This window comes from Podarcis melisellensis (assembly GCF_964234715.1).
Source record: "Podarcis melisellensis genome assembly, chromosome: 4".
NCBI classification, from domain to species: Eukaryota; Metazoa; Chordata; class Lepidosauria; order Squamata; family Lacertidae; genus Podarcis; species Podarcis melisellensis.
Window position 1 is genome coordinate 51396561 of NC_138531.1, and position 27328 is coordinate 51423888.

Sequence of the window (27328 nt, forward strand, 5' to 3'; positions counted from 1 at the left end):
GCTAATAAAGAGATAACTTTGAACTGTGTGGTTACTAACCGGCACCTTCTGTGACATTGGCCTTGGTCAAAACACCAAAATCGCCACAGCTGGACATTGCCTTCATTTTGTTTACTTGCTATAAACGACAAGCCTGATTCCATTATAGTGCAATACTGAGGCAAGTGGGTCACTCCAGGAGGACATGATAAAATGTATAATTTCACTGCATCTCATTTACACATAATGAACAAGAGTGTTTTCATAACATTTATTTAATAATAATCAATAAGCATTTAACATCTGGAATCATCAAAGCAAGGAACCTAGATTCTGTTCTATTTAGTTTTAAGAACGATGAGAATCTCCAGATCAGCCTTTCTCAACCCAGATGCTGTTGGACTACAACTCCCATCATCCCTAGCCAGTAGGGCCAGTGGTCAGGCATGATTGGAATTGTAGTGCAACATCTGGTGGCACAAGGTTGAAAAAGGCTGCTCAAGAATCTAACAACATTCAGTAACCAGAAAGTCCAGATATACATGCTATCCACATGTGTGTTGCATGACTTTATGCTAATTTCAAGCAATATTAGCAAACTATATTTCAGTACGGTGATTTGCCTCAGTACCAGAGTCTTTCAGATAAAGGTTTCCTCTCCTAGCATGGGTAGATCTACCCATTTTGCTGGTGAAGGAATAGTTAAATCTTCTATTTGTCCTTGGGAACACCCAGTATGTTTCATTTTAATCTCAGCTCCAACTTGCCTATTAATTATTAGCACTAATTTCAGAGTAGCACCTAGAGGATTTAACGAAGATTAGTGCCCCGTTGCCCTTGAGATGGTGCAAAAGCCATAGACAAGGGGAGGGCACAATCTTGCCTCACTGGGCTTCTCCCAACTCACTTATCAACAAAATGGAGAATATATGAAGATTTGCTTGAAGATTTTTTAAACTGCCCAACTAAACAACACAAGGATTACATGACTGCTTTTATCTATTTGCTCAAAAGAAAGAAAGGATGTCTTGCTGTTTCTCTTGCCTCACATGAACTCCAAAAGATGCACCAAAACCAGGATCAGGTAATAGTTGCTACACAAGAAGCTACCTTATAATGGAGTCGGACCATGGGTCTGAAGCAGTGTTGAAGCAGAGCCAGGATGGTTTCTGCAAGGGCAGGTCTTCACAAAGCATATAAAATAGTGGTAATCTGGTTAGTATAGTGTACTTTAATTTTTAAAAGGCTTTCAACAAGAGAGCTCATGCATTCCTAGTGGGCATGTGACAAGTTTACTAGGTTCTCGCAAAACATTTTTGATGTTTGATATTATTGGTCAATCACTGAACCCAAATCCTTCTCTGGCCTTCCTGTCACTAGATGCTGATCTAGACCCTTCCCTTATACATAAGGACCTAACTGCCCTACAATTTAGGATGGCTCATTTAGAGATCGCCTCCCAATTGAAAGGCTCCCAGAGGTCCATCTCCGACGGAATGGCAAGGGAAAGTTTGGGACCTGGCTCTTTCTGAGCATCTCTTGAAACACAGAAGGGTGGTTCGATGTCATACTAAACCTGATTGGTTTGACAAGGTATGGTCCCCTATACACCTCTATGTAAATAAAAGTGATATTAATGTTAAACCTCCAGCCAATCACACTTACTTATGGACAGGCTATGTTATAGATAGGTGAAGCCTTAGCAATCCATTCAATGATGAGTTGTTTGACAGCAGCCCCCTCCCAAACCCCCACTGAAAATCCACTGCAAAGACATCTTGTCTGGATTCATAACTCCAAACAACTGTATTTGGAGCATGATGTTGTCAGTATGCAGATCATACCTATTTCTCTATTCCATCTCAACCAAGAGAGGCTGTTCAGGTAACTGAACCAGGGTCTGGGACCAGTGATGGGACCATGAGAGCTCACAAGCAGAAGCTAATTCCTGACAAGACGGAGGTTCAAAATTTAGGAAATGCAAAGGTTTTTAAAATATTCTTTATCTAGACTTTTAACTGATAGTTTTATGGTGTACTGGTTTTAACTACTGCCTGTAATCCTTCCAGTAGCACCTTAGAGACCAACTAAGTTTGTTATTGGTATTGGTGAGCTTTCTCGTGCATTCACACTTCTTCAGATACCATCTGAAAACCCAGGGAGGAAGGCTGGGTTTTCAATTTGAAATCTAAAAAATGCATTCTAGTCGTTCAGTCAGGATTCAATCTGCAAAGGACCACCTTCTCCAAGTATGTTTTCTGTCACTAAGACCCCATCACCACACAGACATACCACAACAACCATTATGTAGTTAATAGTGCAAATTAACATGCCCTGGGAAAAGATTGAAAATGTGTGTCATCCCGCCCTGCCCAATGCAATCATTTGCCATCAGGAGAATTGTGACCCCATAGTAAACCTGCCACTTCAAAAATCATTGTGTCTAGCTCAGCAAAAATCCAACCCACTGAAATAAGCTCAGCAAATCTCCCTTATTTCATTTAATCAAAGACAGGCTCTTGTGCTGTTACAAGCCCATTGGCATTTTTAGCATATCAGTATACAGAAAAGCTGTAGGTTAAGAATCTGCAAGGCTGCAGTTTGCTAAAATTATACAAAGTGCCAAGACAGATTTTAAAATTGCCAGCAAACCCACTTTTAATGGCTGCTCTTCATCTTGTCAGTGTAAAATGGAATATATATATAATCAGTGAAAGAAACATACAGGCTTCCTACACTTCTCTGTAGAATCATTCAGTCAAATATAGCTCTCTGTCAATACTGTAGAGAGGAACAAACAAGGAAAATGCAACATTAAAACCAAACAAACAGGGAAGCCATTAATCAGATTTCTACCAACCTTTTATCAAATCTATTAAACATTCTGAAATGGTTACAGAAATGGAAGAATATTGATTCAGTCCAATTTTCTTCTGAAAAGGGACTCTGGAGTTGCTTTTCAGACCATTCCTCTATATATTTCTGGGCACTTCCAGGTGGCCATTGAATGGATTCTGCAACTTTCTCTTTTTATTATATCCACTAGATGGCATCTCTGTTCTTCAAAAAATGCCATTTTTTCTTCTGTTTTCCTGCTGTGTTTGTAATCTGAAAACAATATCCCATCATTTATTTAAAAAAAGAAAGAAAGATAAATTGTTCTGCTTCTATGCAAGGATACCGCAGAATGCTTGTTGAAAGGCTTCATAACATTGCCACACACAATAGCACTTGTGAACATTCTAATGCCAAACTTGCTTGAATAATCTCCTTGTGTCAACTAGACAAGAGGTTGTGCAATTTTCATTCAACTCATACTAAAACCACCAATTCTAAGATGTGGTTATGCCATTCTTGTAATTTAAAATTATATATCTATCCTTTCACGGATTTCCTGATGATAGAATGCAGGGTGCTTGTACTGATCTCATCACAAACATTTTCATTTTCATTTATTTATATTTTTAAAAATCCATCCTATCCTCTGAGGGACTCTTACAATAATTCTGCTTCACCATACAATAAAGTGTGACTACTGTAGGATATCACTCAGAGTCCCTTTTAAAACATCTGTTTCCAAAATGCTGAGTGCTTAACTTAGTTGATTCGAATGTCTAATGTTTTACCATTTTTAATGTGATGTAAGCCACCCAGAGTGGCTGGGGTATAAATAATAAAATTATTCTTATTCTTTTGCAGATGAAGATGAAATTAAGGAATAAACAGCACCACATAATAACAACTTTTGATGGGCAGGAATTAATTCAACCATCTGTAGTTTCTAAAAACAAAGAACTGGCAATTATGTAGACACCTGATTTATTCTGCAAAACATTTCTGGAGAAAGCTGTGCAGTGTAATATTACACATTTCCTCAGAACTCCTGCTGAGTTCTATGAGATTATTCCTACGGAAGGATACAAAGGATAGTAGCTTTCATGGGAATTAAGCATGGAATGGACGTTGGGAATTTTTAATGTCTATGTTCAGGGCACTGTGCCATGGTGCCATATAAAAAGCAGGCTGTCAAAGTAATGTAGCAAAATCCCTTTTATGGAACATTATCAGGAGACAGTGCTAACACATTCCAGTTTTCCAGTGAACCTGGTGGGTGTACAGGAAGTCCTGCATTGATGCCAATCTTTTCCACTTGCTAGGAAATAAAATTTCCTTGAAGGGAGTCTGTTCTCCATTTAGCTGGAATTTCCCTTCAAAATCTACTTCAAACCAGCTTACTTCATCATATTCTATTCCATCAAATTCTACTTCAAAGCTGCTTACTTCACCATCCTTTATTACAAGGAGCTGTGAAAAAGCAACACAAATATTGCCCGTCAAATTTCAAGGTTTGGGGAACCATGTATACATTCATTCAGTGCTGACAACATCTCTGTGATAAGTTAATTCTGCACCAATGTATGGGAAACTGGCAAAGCGGATGACTGCAATGCAGCCTGAGCATTTTCTTGGTTTTTTAAAGCACCTTCCTTACCCACAAAGCTGTATGATGGTAGCAAATAAAATCATTAAAGATCTGCAAAATTATTCATTGCCTGCTTGTTTTCTTCTAGATTAAAAGATTCCATCCAAAAGGTGCTCTTTTGTGATCAGGATCTGTGTCTCAAAGACTCTGTAATTAATCTGAGTTTTCAAGGGAAGTCCTCACAAAAATTAGTAAAATAATGAAGGAAAATGTCACCATCTGGTTTCAAACTGGCAAGGAAAGGGAAGCTTGCTTTATATAGATGAATTTATTCCCTAATGTGATTTATCATATTGAGTCAAAGATAAACCACTATTTGATTAATGAAAATGAATGTATTATTTAGCAGAAGCAGAATAAAATCCAGAGAAACCAGAGCACAGAAGTTGAGCAGGTTCATAGAAATAAATGTGGTAGACTGTAAAAAAAGAAAAAAAAGAAAACCAACCTCATTTGGTATGCTAATCGCTCCATAAACTCTACTGCAGAAAGTATTAGTTTTATTCTGATTAATTGCATTCTGGTTTTTTTAGGCTACTGCCATTGTAATGAACTCCTTGGCTGATTTTACTAGAGATTTTTTTAAAAAAAATACCACCACTATTGCAGGGTCCTCTCAGCTTAAAGAATAAATGTGATCTGATCTTGAACTTGACTGCATTTAAGGCCCATGGAAATCAATAGGGCATAAGCTTCTGTGTCCCCATCCTATCAGATTCAGCAAGCTAAGCCTCTTTAACTCTCTCTTGATTATGATTTTAGACCACAGTAGGGATTAACAGCTCTGACACATGTGCAGAACTTCTCAACAGCAGAAAGGATTCCTCCTGGTTCTCTTCTATGAGCCCCACATGCACAGCAAAACTACCAGGTGATTTGCAGGAGATTGACAAGGGTTTCTGACTCCCAATTGTTTTACAGTAACAACAACAAAATGGCTTTTTCCACCTAAATTAGGCTGCTGAAATGGGAAACCTGGAATGTTCAAAGGCACCTTGTTCCTTAATTCTAATTGTGGCTATGTACACAACATACATTTAAAGCACATGACTTCCCCCAAAGAATCGTGGGAACTGTAGCTTATCCCCCCCAGAACTACAATTCCCAGCACTCTTAACTACATTTCTCAAGATTCTTAAGGGAGAGGAATGCGGTTTAAATGTGCTTTCAGTGCATGGTGTGTGTAGCTTGTGTGTCTTTTGCACCGGGCTTTGATTGGCTAATTTTTAAAAGGTAAAGGTTAAGGGACCCCTGACCATTAGGTCCAATCGTGCCCGACTCTGGGGTTGCAGCTCTCATCTCGCTTTATTGGCCAAGGGAGTCGGCATACAGCTTCTGGGTCATGTGGCCAGCATGACTAAGCCCCTTCTGGCGAACTAGAGCAGCGCACGGAAACGTCGTTTACCTTCCCGCTGGAGCGGGAAAACCTGAACAGGTTTTACAAGGGACGGCAACCTTTTTATCTACTTGCACTAGTATTTATCTACTTGCACTTTGATGCGCTTTTGAACTGCTAGGTTGCCAGAAGCAGGGACCGAGCAATGGGAGCTCACCCCGTCATGGGAATTCGAACCGCCGACCTTCTGATCGGCAAGTCCTAGGCTCTGTGGTAAGCAGGTCCAAAGCTGCACTGCACCTCTGTAGGAAAAACTCTTGTCTCTGCAAAAGATTTCCCTGCCTAAAATAGGACATGTATACACAGAACTGTTGTTCATGCCTTGCATTTGTTTAAACTTTTAAAGTCTCTTCTGCTCTTACATCTGCACTTGTTTTTATAGCTTTCGTACGGCAGGTGAGCAAATGAGAAAACAAACAGATACAGGTAAGCTGAGCAGCAGATGGCATGTAAAATGCAGCCCTGGTGCGTTAACACCGTGTGTGTAAGGATTCATCTCCACATTTGGCAGTTAAGTAATTATTTTCATTCATGTCAGAACTACTATTGCATTAACAGGGACGTTGTTTGCATACATTTACTTAACACCATATTATTTGTTATGCTATTGGGATACACACTTTCAAAGATCTAGCAATGACTGCGAGATCCAGATCGAGATATCATGGAACTTGCAGGCTACAAAGCAAAGCAAGAGTGTCAAACAAAAGGTTGCTGTCCCTTGTGAAACCTGTTCAGGTTTTCCTTTAGGACAAGAACGGAAAGGTCAGGGAAAGGGCTGGTTCTGCTAGGAAGGTTGTTCACCCACAGATAAGGCAAGTTGTTCTTGTCCACATTCACTCGAGCTCTTGAGATGGAAATCTTGAGAGCCTTTGCTATCTTTAGCTGAATGTTATGCCTCTGGCTATAGACTGGCCTGGCATATAAGATTCCACAGTGCAAAAGAGAGAGAAAGAAACCTGGAAGCAAAAGTAAATTATGAAACCATTTTGTTTCTTGACTATAAGAAACAGACATAAGAAAATGGGGGGGGGGGAGAGAGAAAGGGGACTGTGGATCTTAATCTTAAGAACCATGAGTAGATCTAAGATTGTGAAAGGGGACTTTTCCATCCCCTCCTCACTACAGCTCTCTGTGCCCCCTGAAAATCTCCCCTGGAGCATCAAGAAGACCTTCCTGAGAAGCATGGGCCGTGTGGCACAAAGGCTAACCAGAGAGGGGTAACTTAGCAGAGACACCATGGAGCTCGCCTTGGGCAAGTCTCCTCCACTCTGCTCCATTCTGCGGCAATTTCCCCTTCCCACATTTCAAAAGGGGATGCACAGTGTCTGCAGCTAAGAGAAGAAGAAGAAGACCTTCTGTGAGCTTCCTGTGGTTCTCAGCATTCACGTTTTAATAGTAAATGCATATATAGCCACCTGCCTAAGGTGCTTTTGTTTCATTTTTATCCAAGGGAATCTAGAAATATTTCCAAATGCCATAAGTCTCCTGTGACCTCCTTCCAAAAGAAACCAAACCCAGATAGACTCTCTGACTCAAATCTCTAACCACTCAGAGAAGCAAGCTAAGTGTAACGGGGCATACAATGTCTCCACAATATAAAATACAGTATAAGGGATTGTGGGAAATCCCCCAGGCCATTTGGAATTAGAAGCATAAGGAAGGAAAGAATTTGACTAGAAAATGATTTCTTTCCCGTTGTGAACACTTATATTAGGAATAAAAGAGGCATGCAGGGGAGCATCAGGTTTGCATTTTTTGAAGTAAAGGATACTTTAAAATGCTTCAGATGAGATGTTCACATGAAGCAAATCTGCAGATCTTCTTGTCCACTTATTCCATTTGTGCCTATTATACCTTCTCTGAATTAATTTGATACAGCCGTGTGGTGTTGCATAGAAGCTTCTTCTGTTATTTCCTTAAGGCATCTTCGAAGCTGCTGTACCCTCCAGCAATCCCTCTTGCTGTACCAGTGCTCCATGTTTGGTATGCAACATTTCTGTAGATGACAGCTAATAGAGGGGATGTAAGATAGGGAGCAAATGAAATATAATTGTATTTTGAGCGTCGAGCACATCCTCTCTCTCTCTCTCTATATATATTTCTTTCCTAATTTTTGCTTTCCTCTATGTCGGGGGGGGGGGGAGTAGAAAAGTGATAACAAGCCAAATTAATGGTCTTTTGGAAAGGCTCCACAGACACATTTTATTTTCACACTAAGATTCTCCTTAGCCGTCTTATTTTAGTGCGGGGTGTCATGTTTATCTCAGGTCAGACTGATTATTTTTCATGTCGCGTGTATCTGATTCAAGTCCAAACTAAATGTGATGTTGAAGTGTGACTGTTCATTCATCTGTGATGTCTTCATGCCTGTCGATGTTAGTGTTGCTAAAAGCAATATGGATCAGGGGCCATAGTGCTGGAGGAGGGGATTAATCCCCTGTGCCCATTTCCCCATGTCTTCCCCGCAAAGCTGTTATAACTCATGGTGCCTTTCCAGTGTGTTAAACACAGCAAGCTGGAGGAGAGGGAGAGAGGGCATAGCCGATTTTGTTGGCATCCAAGACCGTGGCCAGGGGAGAAGTAAAAACCTCTTTGAGTGTAATGCTGTTTGCCCCTCCACTGCAGGCTCAGGTTGTATATATGCGTAAATAAACCATATATCATAAAGACACCACAGTCTCCACAGAGCCTCCTTTCCAAAGGCAACACAGACTCTGCATGAGTGCCTAGAACTCATGGAATCTTGCACCGCTTGGATATTGGGGTGGCATGTAACAATATATAGTATGCTATCCTCTCCATTATAAGAATATTGCTCACAATGCAGAAAATGTGTCTTGCACACCACTGTCTTAAAGAATCAAACAATGGGGAGCTTTTGTTTGTTTTATAATTTTACTCAGTACAACTGTGCAAATCAGGTGCAAATGCTGTTGCTATTACTGTAATCATCTTGTCAATTACCGGTATCACTGCAGAGTAGTCTTCCATTGCAATCACAGGTACTAATTTGTGGGAGGCACTGATTGCTTTTGACAGGCAACAGAGGTGTTAATTTAACAGAGGAGGGTTATTCAAGTACATAAGGGGTGTGTGTGAATACACACGCACACTCACACAAGTGCATATCCACAGCCCAAACTTGTCATTTGGCAATCAGTGACAATATTTATAGTGCTGTTTTATAAGGAGTGCAGCTGCTTCCCTCCAGTGCTAATACAAATTGGTCTATCAAACAGGTTGTGCACATAAACTGTCATTTAAACCCTGCTAGAATAATACTGATATTTCAAGGAGGCTTTCTACCATATTCCTAACAAAGGCTCTGTGAAAAGCACACATTGTCAATGTGTATATTTTGCAAAGCACTGTATGAGAAAGAACATAACATTGTGATATGAGTTGTGGGTGCTAGATTTCTCTTAGAATTCCCAGTTCAAGCTAGTGTTACAATTTAATAAAGGCTTAGTGTTAAAACTGTGCTAGACCAGTGTGTATTTAAGCTGTGCATTACATGCTTCTAATCCTCTGGAATCATCCTGTGTGAAAAACTAACTAAGCCAGGCTGGTGATTCCTGTGATGTGTGAAGAGCTAATTAAGCCAGAACTTGCACAAGGTGATAGCCTGGGGTAATAGACCATCAAGACATCAAAGGGTCAAAGAAACTGGGAGTGAAATGCCAAGGGAGCAGAGTCCCTCCCTCTACAGAAGAGAGCTTACAGTAGAGAGGGTGTAGAGAGGGTGTAACCAAAAGAAGCAAAGCTGGCTGGAAGCTTAGTGTAGGAGGTTAGGAGTGAGGTAACAGAGATAGTAAAGCAGTGGGCTGGAGCGAGAGGCAGAGAGCTCTGTGTTGGATGGATCTCAGTTTGGCTCTCAGGCTGTGCCTATGGAAGAAGCAAGACCCTCTTGGCTTGTTAGGCTGGGAACCCCTCCATCATAGGCTCAGGTTCATGGATACAGGACTCCCCAAAATTTAAGGCACTCAGGCATCATGCAGGCTAACCCCACAAGCTCACAACACAAAGGGAAGCCTGCCAGCGCTCATAGTGGTCAAACAAATGCCTGTGGAAAACACACAACAGCACTCTTTCCTCCTGTGGTTTTCAGAATTCAGAAGCATACTGTGTCTGACAGTGGATGGAGAACATAGCCATTAGAGTTAGTAGTCACCAAAAGCATTTATTTGTTGAATTTTTGGCAGTCCCGCAGCTTCCAAAGGCACAGGAGCCTTTTTAAAAAACAAATGGTGTTAGCCCTACAAATCCTTTAAAGGTAAAGGACCCTTGACCATTAGGTCCAGTTGTGACCAACTCTGGGGTTGCAGCGCTCATCTCGCTTTATTGGCCGAGGGAGCCAGCGTACAGCTTCAGGGTCATGTGGCCAACATGACTAAGCCACTTCTGGCGAACCAGAGCAGTGCACGGAAACACTGTTTACCTTCCCTCTGGAGCAGTACCTATTTATCTACTTGCACTTTGACGTGCTTTTGAACTGCTAGGTTGGCAGGAGCAGGGACTGAGCAACAGGAGCTCACCCCATTGCCTAGTATCGAAAAGGCAGAACAAAGTGATACAGCATGTGAATCCACATTCTGAGGCATTGCTGAGGGTTCATATTAAGCAAGAGACTCCCTTTTTTTATTTGTAGGGAGCTTCTGTCTCCAGAAAGCCATACCAGGTTGGCCACAGCTGGGTAATGCATCCCAGTTTTGCAACTGAAACACATAAACTCACTGCACAGTTATGTTATCAGACTGGCCTGGAAACAGAGCTTGCTTGCTTCAGTCTTGGCAAGCTTCACACACTACACTGGGAGAGGAGGGGCCCATGAAAGATTTAGCATGCCCTTGCCAGCATCCAGTAATGTGTGAGGTGGGCTGGTGCATTTTCCTTGACTCTGCACATTGCAGAAAGCACACTGCAGGGAGCTGCCATTGGTCCTAGTTCCCCGCAGCTCGTGTTTTGCGGCATGCAAGTTGGATTGCCAGCAGCACTATGCATAATCGTCTCCACACAAGCTAGTCTCAAAGTCCCCGATTCTTGAACTTAAGGAGTTCGGGGCCAAAGAACTTAGCACCTCAGTGGCTCTTTCCCCCGTTTTCTTCAGGCTCCTTGGGAGAGACAATTAAAGCTGAGAGAACAGCTTAAAGATACAGTGGAGTGCACAAGCAAATCCCGCAATTTGTAGGACAAGGCAGTGTCTTGCTGGAGACAAGGCAAGAGGGGGTGGATTTTGCTGATGTGCTGCAGCACACTGCAGCAAGCTGCAAGGAGGGAAGTCTTCCCCCCCCCACCCCAGATCTGGAGATATGCATTCCCAAATGGCTTCACATATACTGACAGTAGAGCTCTTGAAAGATCACATCAGACAACCAAGAACAAAAATGATTCTATATCATTCCAGGGGGGGTGGGGGGTGGGAGGAGGCAAAGACCAATACACAAAGATTTTTCTGTTTGCTTGTAGGCATAACTCACAGGAGCTCACCCAGACAAGTAACAGAAGGGCCGTAGCTCAGTGGTGGAGCATCTGATTTGCACACAGCAGGTCCCAGGTTCAATCCCAGCCTCTCTATTATAGGGCTGCCTGAAACCTTGACAAGCTGCTGTCTGGCACTGTAGATAATACTCAGCTAGATGGACTAATTATCTGACTCCATAAAAGGAAGCTTCCATTGTTACCAAGAACTCTCAGGCTTGTGTTATTTGTTGAAAATCAATGTGTCCACCCTGCCTTTAGCCTCTCATTCATGTTACACCTGTCCACTGAATAGCTGCCTCCAGGTGACTGGACTACAACTGCCATCATCCCTGACCATTGGCAATGCTGGCTGGGGCTGATGGGAGTTGAATGCCAGCAAGACTTGGAGGGCACAAGGTTGGGGAGGCCTGGTACAGATGAAGAGAAAAGCAGTTTGCCGTTGAGCAGGAGCCAGTCTCACTCCTGCAGTACATTCATTAAGCTGGTGTCAGCTTTTCCCAATAAAGCCTTATTTCCAATAGTTCAGAACTCATTGTAGCTAATTTGCTTCAGGCTGAAGTCTGGAATACAAAAAAAAGCAAGAAAGAAAAGGGAAACTTCTCTGCCAAGAAATTACATTGCAGAAATGGTATTTCCAACTGAAAGGAGCAAAAAGAATACATGCAAGGCTTTGGGTTGCAGCCCAAAAGGGAGAGGAGGAAAGAAGAGGAGAGAGGCAGTCGCCAAGGTAATTCCTGAAAGCATTTTGCCTACAGCTGCGCACTGGACCACAATAGCATCAGATCTACAGTAGAATGGACAGTCCCATGAAGGAATTTGGGAAAGAGGGCTCATTGCTAGGCATGGAAGGCTAACATATGGGCGGATGTGTTTAAAAGAAAAACAGCTTCCAGGCAAGTGGTTAACTCTTTCCCCAGCAGCTGGGTTCATAATTACCTGGTCCAGAATACAGATTTGTCTAACCTGCTGCAAGTGACTGTATTACAAAGCAAGCTGTATTTCTCCCAAAAACATGTTTTTCCAGCTTGGAATTTTGAACAAGGTTCTGCTCATATGCATTCAGCAGCCAGACACCCGAAACCAGATGCTGTACAGGCACAGGCGCAAAAGTTAAATCCCTTCCTCTTGCTGATATTCTCACAGATCACTGTGAAGTACTTGCTCAGACCACCCAAGCAAACAAGCCTGGTTTCTTTAAAGAACCCTCTCCATGTGGGCCCATCCGCTCAGTCATTGGTTGTAAACCCTGTACATGGCAGTTGTTCCTTATCCCAGTCAAAAAGCCTTTTGGGGGGAGTGGAGAGGACAGCTTAATTTTCAGCTGGCTGGTTGCCACGACTTTCCTAGGAATTACAATTCCCAGAGAACATTATGATAAGGCACATGTCCTTGGCACCATCAGTGTGCATATGCCTATATTAAAAACTGAGGGAGAACTCTCAGAAAAGAGATATTGCCCACAAATTCTCTGTAGTGCAGTGGTATTTTCTGAAGTGCAGGAGAACACCATGATGGCCCCCAAAGCCATGTCCCCCCACCCAGTTTAAAAAATGCAGGGAGCTGTGGGGATTCAATCTGTATAAGGATCACCTGACAGTCATAGACTAGTAAGCTAGCTAATATGTTAAAACTTGAATGCCTCATTATAACCTCATTCACCTGCCATTAGGAATTTGGGGGGGATTGAATTCAATTCATATTTTAAGAGGAACTAATCAAATTTTCATGTTCCAAAACACTGCAAGAACTTGAACATAGACATACTTCGAAATTCACACTTAACCAAAATGTATGATGCAGTTCTCCAACCAGTGGTTTGTTGTTTTTTTTTAAAAAAAGGCATATGTTAGTGGGAAATGTATATAAAAATGACCAGTAATAGTGAAAATAGCACATTAAAATGCATTATATTAAGTGACATTGTTTGCAAAACAATGTACATTAGTCAAAACTGCCTACAAAATATGTTGATTGGGAGAAATTTGCACTAAAACACAGAATAATTTTCAGGAGGTTTTTTTGTGCAAACTGCTGCAGAAACAGGGCAAACTGGATTTAAGATTGGAAGACAGGTCCTTCTATCCCTTACTTAACATAGCAAGGAGAACCCATCATTTCCCCAGGCACTCAGGAAAATTATATCACTTCTGCTCTTAAAAAAAGCCCCCCTTTCCTTCTCCTACACCACTGTGAATAGTTATCAAGAAAGTGCATGATTTCTGATCCGATTTCAATTTGAGCTATTGCTACGAACCCCTTGCAGGATTCCAGAAACGTATCCAGCTTGATTTGTTCTTGGTTAACACAACAGTGCAAACTAGAATTGGAGTCCTGGAACTGGTATATGCACTGATGACAAACTAATCTATTTGAAAAGAGCTCAATAACATGGAACCAACGTATTGCCCTAAAAATTCTGATTGATACACTTAGAATGTTTGCACCAGTCAGATGGGCTTATATTCAACAGTCAGTGCAGATCTGAATTGGCCATAGAAGCAAACTTCTATGGCCAAGTAACCACTATTTGCCTGAGAGCATCTTTCCTAATGAAGACAAATTAAGTGTTCTGGAACAGCACAGCTGGTGGGAGGGGAAGGTAAAGGAAATTCACCTTTACAAAGTGAGCAATGCATGCTTCTTGGATACACCTAAACTGGAAAGCGATCTGGCGTTTATTTCACTATTTATGTGACTCAATCCTATTAAATAAGACACAACATGACATACAGAATGAAATAACATACCGTCATACTGAGAGGAAAACATAACACCATAGGAAGACTTAGTAGCACTTTGGAGAAGTGGCAGAGTACTGGCAGGAGGATTTAAATGCAACAGCTTATTTCATCCATTTAAAGGATGCACCTTCTGTAGAGAACCAGGAGCTTCAAAAAGCAATGGTAGGCTTTACTTCCCAGCAGTGCTGAATTTACATGTAACCTAAACAAGCTATCACTTAGCTCCCCACTCTCTTGGGGGGCCCAAAACAATTTAAAGGGGGGAAAAACCTGGATGTACATTTCCAAAATATAAGATAAAAAACAAATAAAATAAAACCTACATACGGCAACAGTGTTTTGTGTTGTGTAGGTCCATAAATTACCATATAGCATATATTCAACACAAAAAACAGTGACAAATTGTCGTTGACAAAGGACAGCTGGACATATATAAAGAGCCCCATTATCTTCAGTAGCTTAGGGCCTCATCAAACCTAAATCCAGCCCTGCTTCCCACCCAGTGTTTATTCTTCTACCTAAGCCTGAGCAGCATCTTTGCATGATAGCAAGTGATGAAATGTGGGCTGGTATATTGGCACACAGTTCTGTCCTGCTGTTATCATGAGGGAACGGAAGCATGCATGTGCGGAAAGGATGGGGGAATAGGGATCTTGTCCCATAATGTTCATTGCTACACCACACTGGTGTGAACGAAATTTAGCATGACATGCCAGTATATCAGTGAAAAAGCCACAGTTCTATAACACAACAGGTACTGCAGTGTGAAGGGAACTTTAAAAAGCAAGACGGAAGCACTAGTATTATTAGCAGGAAAACTAATGCAATATTCCCCATGTCTGAATGCACCCACAATTCCATCCTCAAATACTTCTTAAAGCCAGAGTCAAAGATTAGGCTGGGCCTTTGACATGAGCAGAGGATCAAGAGAGATATCCTAACCACTTCTAAGGCTTTTTATTACTATTTTAAAAAGAGCTTTAAGATAAAATGATTATTTCCGTGCAGCTCCTCGAAGATGCCTGTTGTAGCAGCTTCATTTCTCCAGATAGTCCATAAAAACCTTTTATGGCACTGGTGCTGTGTTTTTGTTGTTATGAGTGCCACCGTTTCCTGCTTCCTATTCAAAACCGCTTGGGTGACAGCTAAAATTCCTCTGTGTGGGAATGCGGATGTGACACTGTACATGAAATATATAATAACCCTGTCTACTGGGAGATACAATTAGCAGCCTCACAATGGGAGTGCAAGAATGTTTTGAAAAGCCATACTTATGTAAAGTCTGAGGGTAGGGATGAAGTTCACATTTGCCGCACGTACGTTGGTTTCAACGCCTTTCGTAGTGTGTGCATTCATTATTCCGAGAAACAAAGAAGTTATCGCAAGCCACCAGAAGGACCGTGTATGAGGCAGACCTTGAGCAAGTGAGCTCCATCAAGCATGGAGATGAAGTGACTGGGAGCCTGCCCACGCTACCCGGAGTCCGCCAGAAGGAAAGTGACAGAGAATGAGGAAATGACAGTGGTCAGAATATGCAGAGCAAGCATATTGCTGCCATGTGCCTTGAAGCAGAGAAGCCTACAAGGCATCAAGTCTATTTAAGTGCCAGAAAGCAGCTTGAGGATAATAAAACAAAAGCAGCACCAGTATGTTCGCCCAATTCAGCTCAGCAGAGATGACTTAAACTGATGCTATAGCAGTGGGTAAACTAAAAAGTATATTACGAATCCCTAGGTATACTACTCTGTGAGCATTTACAGAGAGCAAAGTGGTGCTCAACAGGGAAGCGATATTGAAGACAGCTCAATTAGATTGTGTATTAATCTCATGTTCAGGCCTAGGCTCCTACTGAGAGACCAACAGGCTCTTCCCTCAGCTGTCATCATCAGGCTGGGTTAGTTAAAACTGCATGTTTAAGCAAATATGCTTGTATGTTATCTTCACTCACATATTCATTTTTATGTACACTTTCCCCTAGTATATGCATTTTGAAAAGTTGTTTGGCTGGGGAACTACATTGCAAAATTCATATAGGTGTGAATTTCAGAGGATGGCTGTTTCAGTCCTCCTACTGTTCAGAATGTGTGAATTTGATAGATTTGGCTTTAAATGTGAACCAAATCAAATTTCTCCCCCATCCCTACTCCCAGGTAAGTGGTGTTAGGACTGCAGCCTAAGGCTAGCCAGTTCCATTTCTCCACTGGGTTAGAGGGTGAAAATAGAATTTTTGAATAGGATAAGTAACCCAATCAAATGCCAATTGACCCGAAACATAATTTATTTTCTGCTTTTTTCAGAGGTATTGCTGGCATGTCCAGCTGCCATCTGTTTGCAGCAAGGGGTTTGTATGCTTTTTATCACTGCATGACGGGCAGATCTTCAACTAATTTAGCTTCCCTACCACTGTCCTTGCTGGGAAAGGTTGCATCTGTCGAATAACAGCCATGCAGTTGTTAAAGCTTAATGCCAGAGAAGTGACAACGCTACCATAATTGAGCATGTTAAGAGTTCGAGGTCCTCCATGCCTTCCCATCCGTTCCTTGCCCTTCCTTTCTTGTAATCACCTGCTGAGGAAACAAAGACTGCGCCAAGGCAGCCATGACTGCAGAATGAGCCACAATAACAGGAAGCATTTTCTGCCTAATCTTTTTATAGCAGCTGCCTCCAACGATAACTTTTCTAAATACTATTTCATTTTGCCATTGAGAAGTTCAGCCCTTTGTGGCACGTGCACAGTGTCGGATTTAGGTCTGATGAGGCCTTAAGCTACTGAAGGCAATGGGGCCCTTTATATGTCCTGCTGTCCTTTGTCAACAACAAATTGTCACTGTTTTTTTGAGTTGAATATATGCTATATCGTAATTTATGGACCTAATAGGTATCTAAAGCCATTTGCACATAACAAAACATGTATTTTATCAAAGTAATTGTTGAACTGAAATACAATTAAGAAGAAATATATTAATAGTGAAATACAATTAAGAAGTATATTAATAGTGGAATGCTTATTAAGCTCTACCTTAAGTTTGTTATGAATAAAAAATCATTTTAACAATGCAAACACATTGGCATTTGGCAATAACAAATGTTCCTTTAGAAACACAGTTTACAAAGACTCATAATTTTGGGGGGGGGGCAAGAGAGCACATCAAAGTGCAAGTAGATAAATAGGTACTGCTCTGGCGGGAAGGTAAATGGTGTTTCCGTGTGCTGCTCTGGTTCGCCAGAAGTGGCTTAGTCATGCTGGCCACATGACCCGGAAGCTGTACGCCGGCTCCCTCGTCAGTAAAGGAAGATGAGTGCCATAACCCCAGAGTTGTCCGCGACTGGACCTAATGGTCAGGGGAACCTTTACCTTTACCTAAGAGAGTGGGGCCCTAAGCTATAGCTTGTTTAGCTTATACGTAAATCTGGCATTGCACATGCATCTTAATGTGTTGTGCAAATGTCCCAGTGGATCCAGTATGTCACTCTGCCAGTGCTGTGCCAGTTTGCACAGTGCTGACCTCCCTGCCACCTCAGGCTCCTACTCTTCTTCCCTGTAACCAGCACTGCCACCATACTCCACCTCCCACAACTGGTCACAGTATGCAACTGGGGAAATACTCCAATCTAAAGAAGTTGCCTATTTTATTGTTGTTGTTTAGAATGAAGCTAAGCAACTGAAGCAGAAGGTTATTCTGAACACCATCCCTGAAGGAGCTGGTATCTGTAGGAAAAGCAGTGATGAAGCAAATCATTTAAAATGTTACAAATCAAGTATTCCCTTATGCCAAATTACTTGGCTTATGAAAGAGATTTAAGGTTAAGTCCTTGAGAGATTGCCCTGGCAGGACTACTAAGGCATTCAAGAAGTTTAAAGAAAATGGGAGGCATGGTTTTGTTTCTTAACAGGCTCCACTGGCTTTTTGCAGTGAGTCTGGTGGCTTCATAAATCAGCCATAAATTAAGAGTGTTTTAAATGTATGATGTGGATGTGACGACTGCGAATCCTCCGCTGCATATTCTGTTTCTAAGAACTAGTATTTTTATCCACTTTCAGAGCTGACTTGAACATTTCAGCCAGCTCTTTTTCAGTCATTTGTTGGATGGGAGCAAAACATCCCTTCCTCCCCTACTGTGGCTGGCAGAAAGAAATTCACCCAATGCTTGGAGGGTAGTGTCTGCTTACTACACTTAACCTTACAAGATAGCTGTGGTTTTCCTGTGTTTTCCTCTCTTGGTTTTTTAAAACTAAAAAAAAAAAAAGCCCAGCACCGCTCACAACAGTGCAACAGGTCTTTCAGAAGCTTCCCACAGATCACACTATCTGGAATGTCTGGGAAACAGTGACACGTCATATTACATCATTCTCAAGATATTCTACAGAGAACGAATAAACATTCACAAAATCTTTATTGGTAATATATAGATAGATAAATTGAAGATCTTTACAATTTTATAACATGCAGATAAAAACACATGTTGAGAAACCAGAGATAGGAGCTGAGTGAAGTTAAGGGGGAGGGATGGGAGGGTGGGCATATGCCTTGGTGGGGATAATGTGGATGATGTATCTTTGTTATAATTATTGTGATGAAATTCTTAATATTTTTTTAAAAAGATATTCTACAGAGAACAGCCAGCAGGTATCTACATATTTATAAAGTAAGGGTTCTGTACTTAAGGTAAGGAGGGAGATGAGAGGAAGTGAATGGAGAAATAAGAAGAACCTTGAAGTGGCATTTCAAGTAAATTCCTTACCATTCAAAGGAATATTGCAATCATCTACATACTTTCATTGTTTCATATCAAGGGGGAATAATTCCTGCCCAGGTATCGAAGTCTTAATGTTCTGTAAGAGTAAGAAAAGGTGCATCATTGTCATTTTGCTAGAAAAGTAGTAGTAGAAGTAATAACAGCAACCAGTGCTTCCTAAATCCTTCTGACGTTGTTCATAAAGGTCTTCCATTTTTTATACAAATCCAAAGGAGCAGCTGGGTTTGTCTGCTACAGCAAAACCAAAACAGACGACAACAAAAAAAAGAGACTTTTGGCACCTTAAAAACTAAACAGTTGTAGTCAACTACATTCTATTCAGTGTAAACCCACTGCAAATAATGACCTAAACATGTCCTTTAGGGTCCCTCCGGACTGGTGTTTCATTGTGGGTATATTCTGCAACATGTTCTTGGCATAATATAGTGAATTTGTGTTGGATTTATTCTGCTTTAGATTCTTCAGCAATGCTTCCCCAATGCTACCACATTATAGCTGTCCAGACAGAGTATAGCACAAGAAAAACAGGGCAAAAATATCCCAGAATATTTGTGGTATAAACATTTACAGGATTTCAGCAGGAAGTTATTGTAAAAGTTATGTTTAATGTACATAAAATGCTGTGTCTAAATTCATTGTACAGGTATTTGGAATGCTATAAAGAGAAGTGAGAGGTTCCACTCTGGGTGAAAGCGGAAGTATGGTGTTTTCCCCCCCATTTAAGTGAGTTAAGGTACCTGATTACTCATCCTGGAAACCTGAGCTGCAGCTCTCACAGCAAGAGAGAAAACTTGAGAGAGGGCTAGTAGCAGCAGCACTAGAAGAGAAGCTCTGTAATGATGTACAAGCTTAGGATCTCTCTCTGGAACCAGAGAGTGGAAAGTTTACTGAACTGCAATGCTTCTTTGCAATGTACTTTGTTATTTTGTTCATGTAATGTTTATTTGTAAACTAGCTTAAGACTGTTCTGCAAAAAGCTTTGGAATTCATTTTGGGGGTGGAAAGTTCATTTATTTCTACACCAGGTCCAGATCAGGGATTCCACTGAACAACTCTAACATTTATGGGATATGCGATGATTAGAAATGAAGCAGTATAACGACACCAAGACTTTTGCAAGCACAAACAGTGAGTTGGCTCTGGCTATGACTAATGTTGGATACAATCCTAACACCTTTATTATGGCAGAAATCCATGAAAACTTTTTATACCATATGCAATCTGTTTGTCTTTAATGTCCGTAAGCTTCTTTCTCACCTTTTTTTAATTACAAGAATTATAATCAGTACAGATCATTTCCCCCTACTCCTGCCAGGCAAATAACAAAGAAATTTATTGGTATTTATTTGAGGACAAGAAGGAATATCTGGACATGCAATACATATTCAAAAATAATGTTCTGTAAATGAGGCTGTTGATTTCTAATGATTAATATGCTGGCATAAAAGTCAGGAAATATGATGTTGTGTGGTAGTCGAAATCTCACTTTGACATTTTTTAATGTTATCAGATTGCCAATAAAATGTCTCGCACATGCAAAAACTGTAGTCACTTTTATTTTCAAGATGATTCATGCTACAATCTTACCCACACTTACTTGAGAGTAAGTCCTATTAAACTCAGTGGGACTCGTTTCTTGAAAAATATGAGTAGGATTATATTGTAAGATATTATACAATATAAAGGTTTGAGGAAAGTGAAGAATCAGAAATACTTCCCCACATTTCCAGTCAAAATTAGCCAGATCAGGTGGCTTAGCATGTCTTCATGAATCAACTTGGGACACTGAAAGATTATTTGGGGTGGAAAGGCAAGGAGGGAGTCAGCAAAAGCTGTTTGTTAGTCACTAACATTCAGTTGCCCTGACAACCAGAAAGCTCTCTTGCAACAGCCACTGGTTTGATAACCCCAAGGTTCCTTAAGCTATTAAATAACACCTACAGAAAACAAAAACATGCTAAATGCCGGCTCTGTGCATTAGAAAAAGGAACTCTTAATAAGTCTGATTTTTTAAAAAAAATCAATGCCCAGTGACTAAGAAAGAACAGAACTTTACATTTCACTGAGGAGCACTTCCAGGTGCACAACTTTGATCGCAAGAATGCAACCATAATTTGACTCCTGTAGCTTAGATCCAATTGTCATACCATAGACAGGAAAAGTGCAAAAGAAAAGGCCCTTCTGAATCAGAGGAAAGGCCCATCCAATCCAGCGTTCTCAAACAAACAAACAAACCAAACACCTGTGGGAAGGGCACAAGAGGGAAATGAATGAAATAGCTCTCCCCACATGTGATTCTCACTTGTGACCTTAGTGGTTAGTAGGCCTTTAGCCTCCATGAATTTAGCTAAACCCCTTTTAAAGCCATGAAAAACAGTCTTAGCCAGAGAAGTTTTACTTATATCTACTCACAGGCAATGCCAAAGCATGCCAACCCATTCCTAGATTCTCTCTTTGCCTTTCTCATAAACAGACACATGTCTATACCATTCCTCCTTTATGATCATAGATGTCAGAGTAAATTGTGTAAATGTGCCCATGAAGATGGCCCCAAGTTAGTCTATCCACTCCAGTCTAGCACAAGGAGTTAATATATGAGGGAAGATTTCTCCAGGGTTAATATGGGGTGTGCTGGAAGGGGGGAAATGTTCTATGTCTGTTTTTTTAACAAATGTTCCACCTTTCAAATGCCTTTTCTCAGGGTGGCTTAAGTAATCAATTAAAGCAGCACCCTAAAAATATAAAACACTAAAATAGTGAACACTATACCATTAAACTAATTGGTCATAACTAAATGTTTTGGCTTTTTAAAAAAGTCTTGGAAAATAAAATCTGGCACCCCAATCAGTGGGAGGTACCCAGAGCAGGAACTAAGGCATTCATATGAATAGACTGGCCTGGAGGTGGGCAAATCTCCAACTTCTCTGATCCGAGCTGTGAAAGGTGGCATCCGGCTATTCACCTATAGCCTTTGCAGTAGGCATTGTTTATACATAGGCACAGGTGGTCTCCTTTTGTGCCCAAGGTTCTCTAGATTTCAAGCTATTACTGGGAGCCACGGTCATTCTCCAGTTACATAATCAATTAGACTTTATTAGGCAGGTGTTGTAAAAGAAAAAAAATCCCTACTTAACTCCCTTGAGGCTCAGGGCAATACTTCCAATAACTGTTGAGGCAGCACAATCAATCACACAGTTTCCCCAAAACTGGAAATTCATGCTCCCATCCTCTCTTCTCATCTGCATGTATAAATGGCAACAGATCCATTTAAATTACATATTGTTAAAATAAGAATTGTTCATCAAATAACAAAGACTAGCAATTTTATCCAATTCATTTTTTGTTAATAATTAAATGCTAAATCTGTTTCTCACAGTGAAGTCCTAATAATTCTACTCGATAAATCCAAATGCAGAGATATTTAATATACGCCAGGTTTCTCTCAAAACCAAAGCTAGCTTTAGTCATGGGATTAAAGACTATAAAGGCAAAACCTCAAATTATGTACTGCCAAATTCATTTTCAGAGTGAGAGGATGTTCAAAACTATTGGCAAAAAGATTCTCATATGGAAGTATATTTAGAAATGTATCTAATTCTTAATTTTTAAATTCATTGCATACCTTTTCATCATTATTATTTTCCATTTGTAAAACAATATAGTTACAGGAAGAGGGGAGAACAGAGAGAGGTATTTTCCTGTCACATCAAGACAGACAGATAGTGCCATCGTATCTACAGTTCATATGTTTTCAAAGAGCTAATCTAAACTTTGGAGGGGGGCACCTGGAAATGCAAACTGAGACGTGTAAAAACAAAGAACAAAAATACCTCCGCACATGCAAAACTAACCTGTCATGGTAATGGGATAGATATAGACAGATAGATAGACAGATGATAGATAGATAGATGATAGATAGATAGATAGATAGATAGATAGATAGATAGATAGATAGATGATAGATGATAGATAGATAGATAGATAGATAGATAGATAGATAGATGATAGCTGATAGATAGATAGATGATAGATAGATAGATAGATGATAGATAGATAGATAGATAGATAGATAGATAGATAGATAGATAGATAGATAGATAGATAGATGATGATAGATAGATAGATAGATAGATAGATAGATGATAGATAGATAGATAGATAGATAGATAGATAGATAGATAGATAGATAGATAGATGATAGAGTGGTACCTTGAGTTACAGATGCTTCAGGTTACAGATGCTTCAGGTTACAGACTCCGATAACCCAGAAATAGTAGCTCGGGTTAAGAACTTTGCTTCAGGATGAGAACAGAAATTGTGTGGCGGCGGCGGGAGGCCCCACTAGCTAAAGTGGTACCTTAGGTTAAGAACAGTTTCAGGTTAAGAACAGACCTCCAGAACAAATTAAGTTCTTAACCTGAGGCACCACTGGAGAGAGAGAGAGAGAGAGAGAGAGAGAGAGAGAGAGAGAGAGAGAGAGAGAGAGAGAGAGGAGAGAAATGTTCAAACATGCTGCAGTCTGATGTGTCCAAATGGGTTGCACCACATATTTTTTTCATGTATGAATTAGTCCCTGGGTATCATCGGTATTCTCCAACTTCTGATGTTGCTTCCACAATTGCTAGTTAAGATGTACTGATTACCAAGTGTGCTGAGAACTATGGAGACTGAAGTGGTGTGGTTAACCTCAGAATCAGACATATTCCTGTCTACATTATATAAGGGTGGGGTCAGCCTATGAGAAGTGATGATGGGATAGGTAACGTTCAAACAGAAATGGAAATGAGGTGGTGAGAAAGGTACCGTCTGGACTTGGCAGTTTTTTTTTTGTAAAGCCTGTTAATGAGAGTCCTAAATGCGAGAGAGATGACACATGACAAACTGATGAGCTATTTCATGCACAAGCAGTTGTAATATCACAGGTATAAGGTTAGATTCTGAAATCTACTAAAGATCCAATCTCGGCACTTGTTACCTGATAAAATAAGTGCTTGAAAGGTCTAGTTCCTAGAGTTCCTGGAGAATATTAACTGCTGTTTCAATGTGTTACAAAATGACAATCCCAACAGATTTTGCAGGGATTTTGCAGCTGCCATTAGAGACGCCAGCATACGTCTTCTGAGCCAAACTTGGAAAAGTACCTTGAGGGGCTCATTAAAGTCTACCTCCAAAAAATAGGAGAGCTTGACATCTTCAGCTCACATTGAAATCTGAAACAGAAAAAAATGCTAGGTTTATTCCTTAAGAATGTCTCTCATACCTACATATAAATGCACACACACACCCATGCACGTCCTTGCTTTGGGAAAGGGGACCCCTCTAGTGGTAAAATCCGAAGGTGGGGAAGGTTGTCATCTCTCACTGATGATTAGCAGGGCGCCTCTTCCCAGCTCATGGAATCACAGAATAGGACTATTGCAAGTGACTCAGGGTCATCTAGTGCAACCCCAGTAATGCAGGAATCACAGCTAAATAATCTCCGCTCAAATTTATCTGTTTAGGGTTCTCTCACTCAAAGTAAGCTAATAGAGTAAAGCTGCTCCATTAGCTTGTATGGGGGCAGGGAGATGGAGGAGTACTTTTTGTAAGCCTTTGGAATGGTTCGGGAAAATTGCCCAAGGTGGAGACCACGGCAGGGTGGTCTTGAGTAATTTCCTGGTTAATCTGAGGCAAAATTCAGAGATCTCTTGCGGCTATTGCTGCTGCTATTGATTTCGCCACTGCCATTGCTTCTGTTAGAAAGCTAGCAACGGGATTCCGTTTTTAATTCCATTTTGCAAGAAAAGTATCATCTGGCAACTCATCCTAAACTTTAGGCACTCATTTTGGAAGTTCCTAGACATCTTCCATTTCATGGCTTCTTGTGGCTTCTGAATATATCAGATGTAAGAAGATCTAGATGCCGCTTAACTGTTTGTCTTAATTATTTAGCAAAAAGACGCATGTAGAATTTTCTGGGTGTAGCAATCTAACATACCCTAGCATTACATTTTAAGAAAAGAATGAGGAGTTCAAAACGATGGAGCGGCCATTAGCATTGCAGTACAAGCAGGAAGCCTGTACACCCTACCCATGTGTGTTTTGTTGTGCAGTGCCACCTGGTGTCCCAGACCAGACACTTCTGTTTAAGTTTGACAAGTCCCATTCAGTCCCTGCTGGTCTCTTGCTCCAAGTTTTCAGAAGTTAAAAGATAAGGCAGATAAGAACTGTTGTGGCACATTTGTGTTCTCACATGGCTTCAGAATGGAATAGCTCACTGCTGTTTCTACTCCAAATCTACACTCTATACACACACAAAAACAGCATCAAACTTCCAAAATTATATCTAAACATAACAACCTCACCAATCTGATGCTACCCAGACCTTTTGGACTACAACTCCCATTATTCCCTGCCAGCTTGGGCAATGATCATGGACAATAGGAGTTGTAGTCCCCCCAAAATGTTACAGCATTTGGGACTCTTACTCCATTTTTTCCTAAAAAGAGAGAGAGAGAGAGAGAGAGAGAGAGAGAGAGAGAGAGAGAGAGAGAGAGAGAGACATGATAGAGCTGTATAAAATCATGCATGGTGAGAGAAAGTAACTACATAGAAGCCCTTAGTTCTTTCTCCCTCTCTAGTAGCATTTGAGGTCATGCACTGAAGCTGAAAGTTGGACAAATCAGGTGAAAGAAAGTACTTCACAGAGTGCATTGTTAAACTATAGAATTCACTCCCATAAGGTATAGTGATGGCCCCCAACTTGGAATACTTTAACAGAAGAATAGACAAATCCACAGAGGACAAGTAGTTCATGAAAAGCTTCAGAAAACAGCAACCAAAATGATGATCAAGAGGATGCAGTGACTCCCCATGAGGAAATGTTGCCTTTGTTCTCATCAGTAGTGTTTTCCTTATGTCTTTATGTTATTATCTGGAGGAAAGCACATTGGCTACCCCTTGCCTATGAACCACTGTACTTCAGAAGTGACTTCCAGGTTCATGAGTCCAAATCCCTTCACTAGCACGAGTAGGCAAATTGTCTCCCTGCATCAGCAATTTCATCCAATTTCATAGTGACTCAGCTCTCCATCATGCAACTCAGCCTGTGTGTGGCTCAACTGAGTCATGCAAAATGCTTTTATTACAGGGGGAAGTCAGAAGCAGGGCAGCAAAAGGCTTTTTACATGGCATCTGCGAGCAATTTATTTGTCCTGGGCAAATACTGTTGCTGTTCCTTTCCCCTGCTAGAGCTACAAAGTATGAAGCTCATCAGTAGGATGGATACAGCTGTCCAAGTATTTTAAGGAAGTGTCTGTCATTAGTCTAACACCTCCATCTTTTCAGGTTCATAATCTGCCTTGTAGATTATTGGCCCAAGAAGCATGAGTCATTCCTCAACATCCATCCTTAGATGACTTCAGTCATCATCACATCAAAATTTCAATATGTTCCACTGGTGTTTATCCCTTTCGTAGTTTTAGCAATTACATGGCACTTGCTTTCTGAAAACTGTATTCCCTTTTTCTCAGCGTTCTCTTACCTATCAATTACCCATTTACCCACACAATATATGTTCATTAGCAGGCAAGTAAACATTATCACGCTGTCATTTTCCTAGCTCCTATTTATACGCCTTATATTCTTAACACTTGTATTGTTCATCAGATAAAAGCTGTCATGGATCATGAAACCGAACAGACAGTTAAACGGAGCTTTTAATTCTAGCTTTTAAGATAAACCATTTCTATTTGATTTAGGGCCTTAAAGAGTGCATATATTCTCCATTCAAGAACAAATGAGACAGAAGAAATTTCTCTTCATTTTGAAGGGAGCTCCATAAAAGCTGATAAAATTCTAGCAAGCACAGTATGCCAATGAAATCACTGTGGTGTATTATAGATTGTCTTGATTCCTTGAGGGGATGGGAAGTTTTGATACCCAGGTATAGCTTCTGTGTCTGCAAGTGTTTCCTCATTCACTTCAGTGAGGTAGCAGTAGCTCCACCACACACAAAAGGGATGTGCTTGAGGCATGTGGGTGAGCAGTGAGCAAGGTGGCTGCTTAGAGATCTGCTCCTCAGCCCAAGTAGAGCTACTTCTTAAATGCAATGAAATAATTAAGGAGGCAAAGTCTCTGGGGAAAAGAATTGGCATCTCCACTTAAATTCTTTTCAGAATGGGGGAGGACCAGATTTAGGTTTGATGAGGCCCTAAGCTACTGAAGGTAATGGGGCCCTTTATATGTCCATCTGTCTTTTGTCAACAGCAAATTGTCACTGTTTATTATGTTGAATATATGGTATATGAGGGGCCCATTACTTACATCATACGAGCCTACACAACACAAAACACTGTTGCTGTATGTAGGTTTCATTTTATTTTATTTTTATCTTATATTTTGGAAATGTACATCCAGGGTTTTTTCCTTTAAAATTTTCAGGGGCCCCCAAGAGAGTGAGGCCCTAGGCTATAGCTTGATTAGCTTATACGTAAATCCGGCACTGGA

The 27328-nt window shown here is 40.8% G+C and overlaps 2 protein-coding genes across 2 annotated transcripts in view; one reads left to right on the plus strand and one right to left on the minus strand.

The window, feature by feature from the left end:
• Positions 1-27328, minus strand: part of ETS2 (ETS proto-oncogene 2, transcription factor) — a gene marked incomplete at its 5' end in the record, with an annotated part of 328432 nt that overhangs the window by 277422 nt on the left and 23682 nt on the right. The window lies entirely within an intron of this gene.
• The window catches only part of KCNJ6 (potassium inwardly rectifying channel subfamily J member 6), a 264246-nt gene that overhangs the window by 82210 nt on the left and 154708 nt on the right, over positions 1-27328 (plus strand). The window lies entirely within an intron of this gene.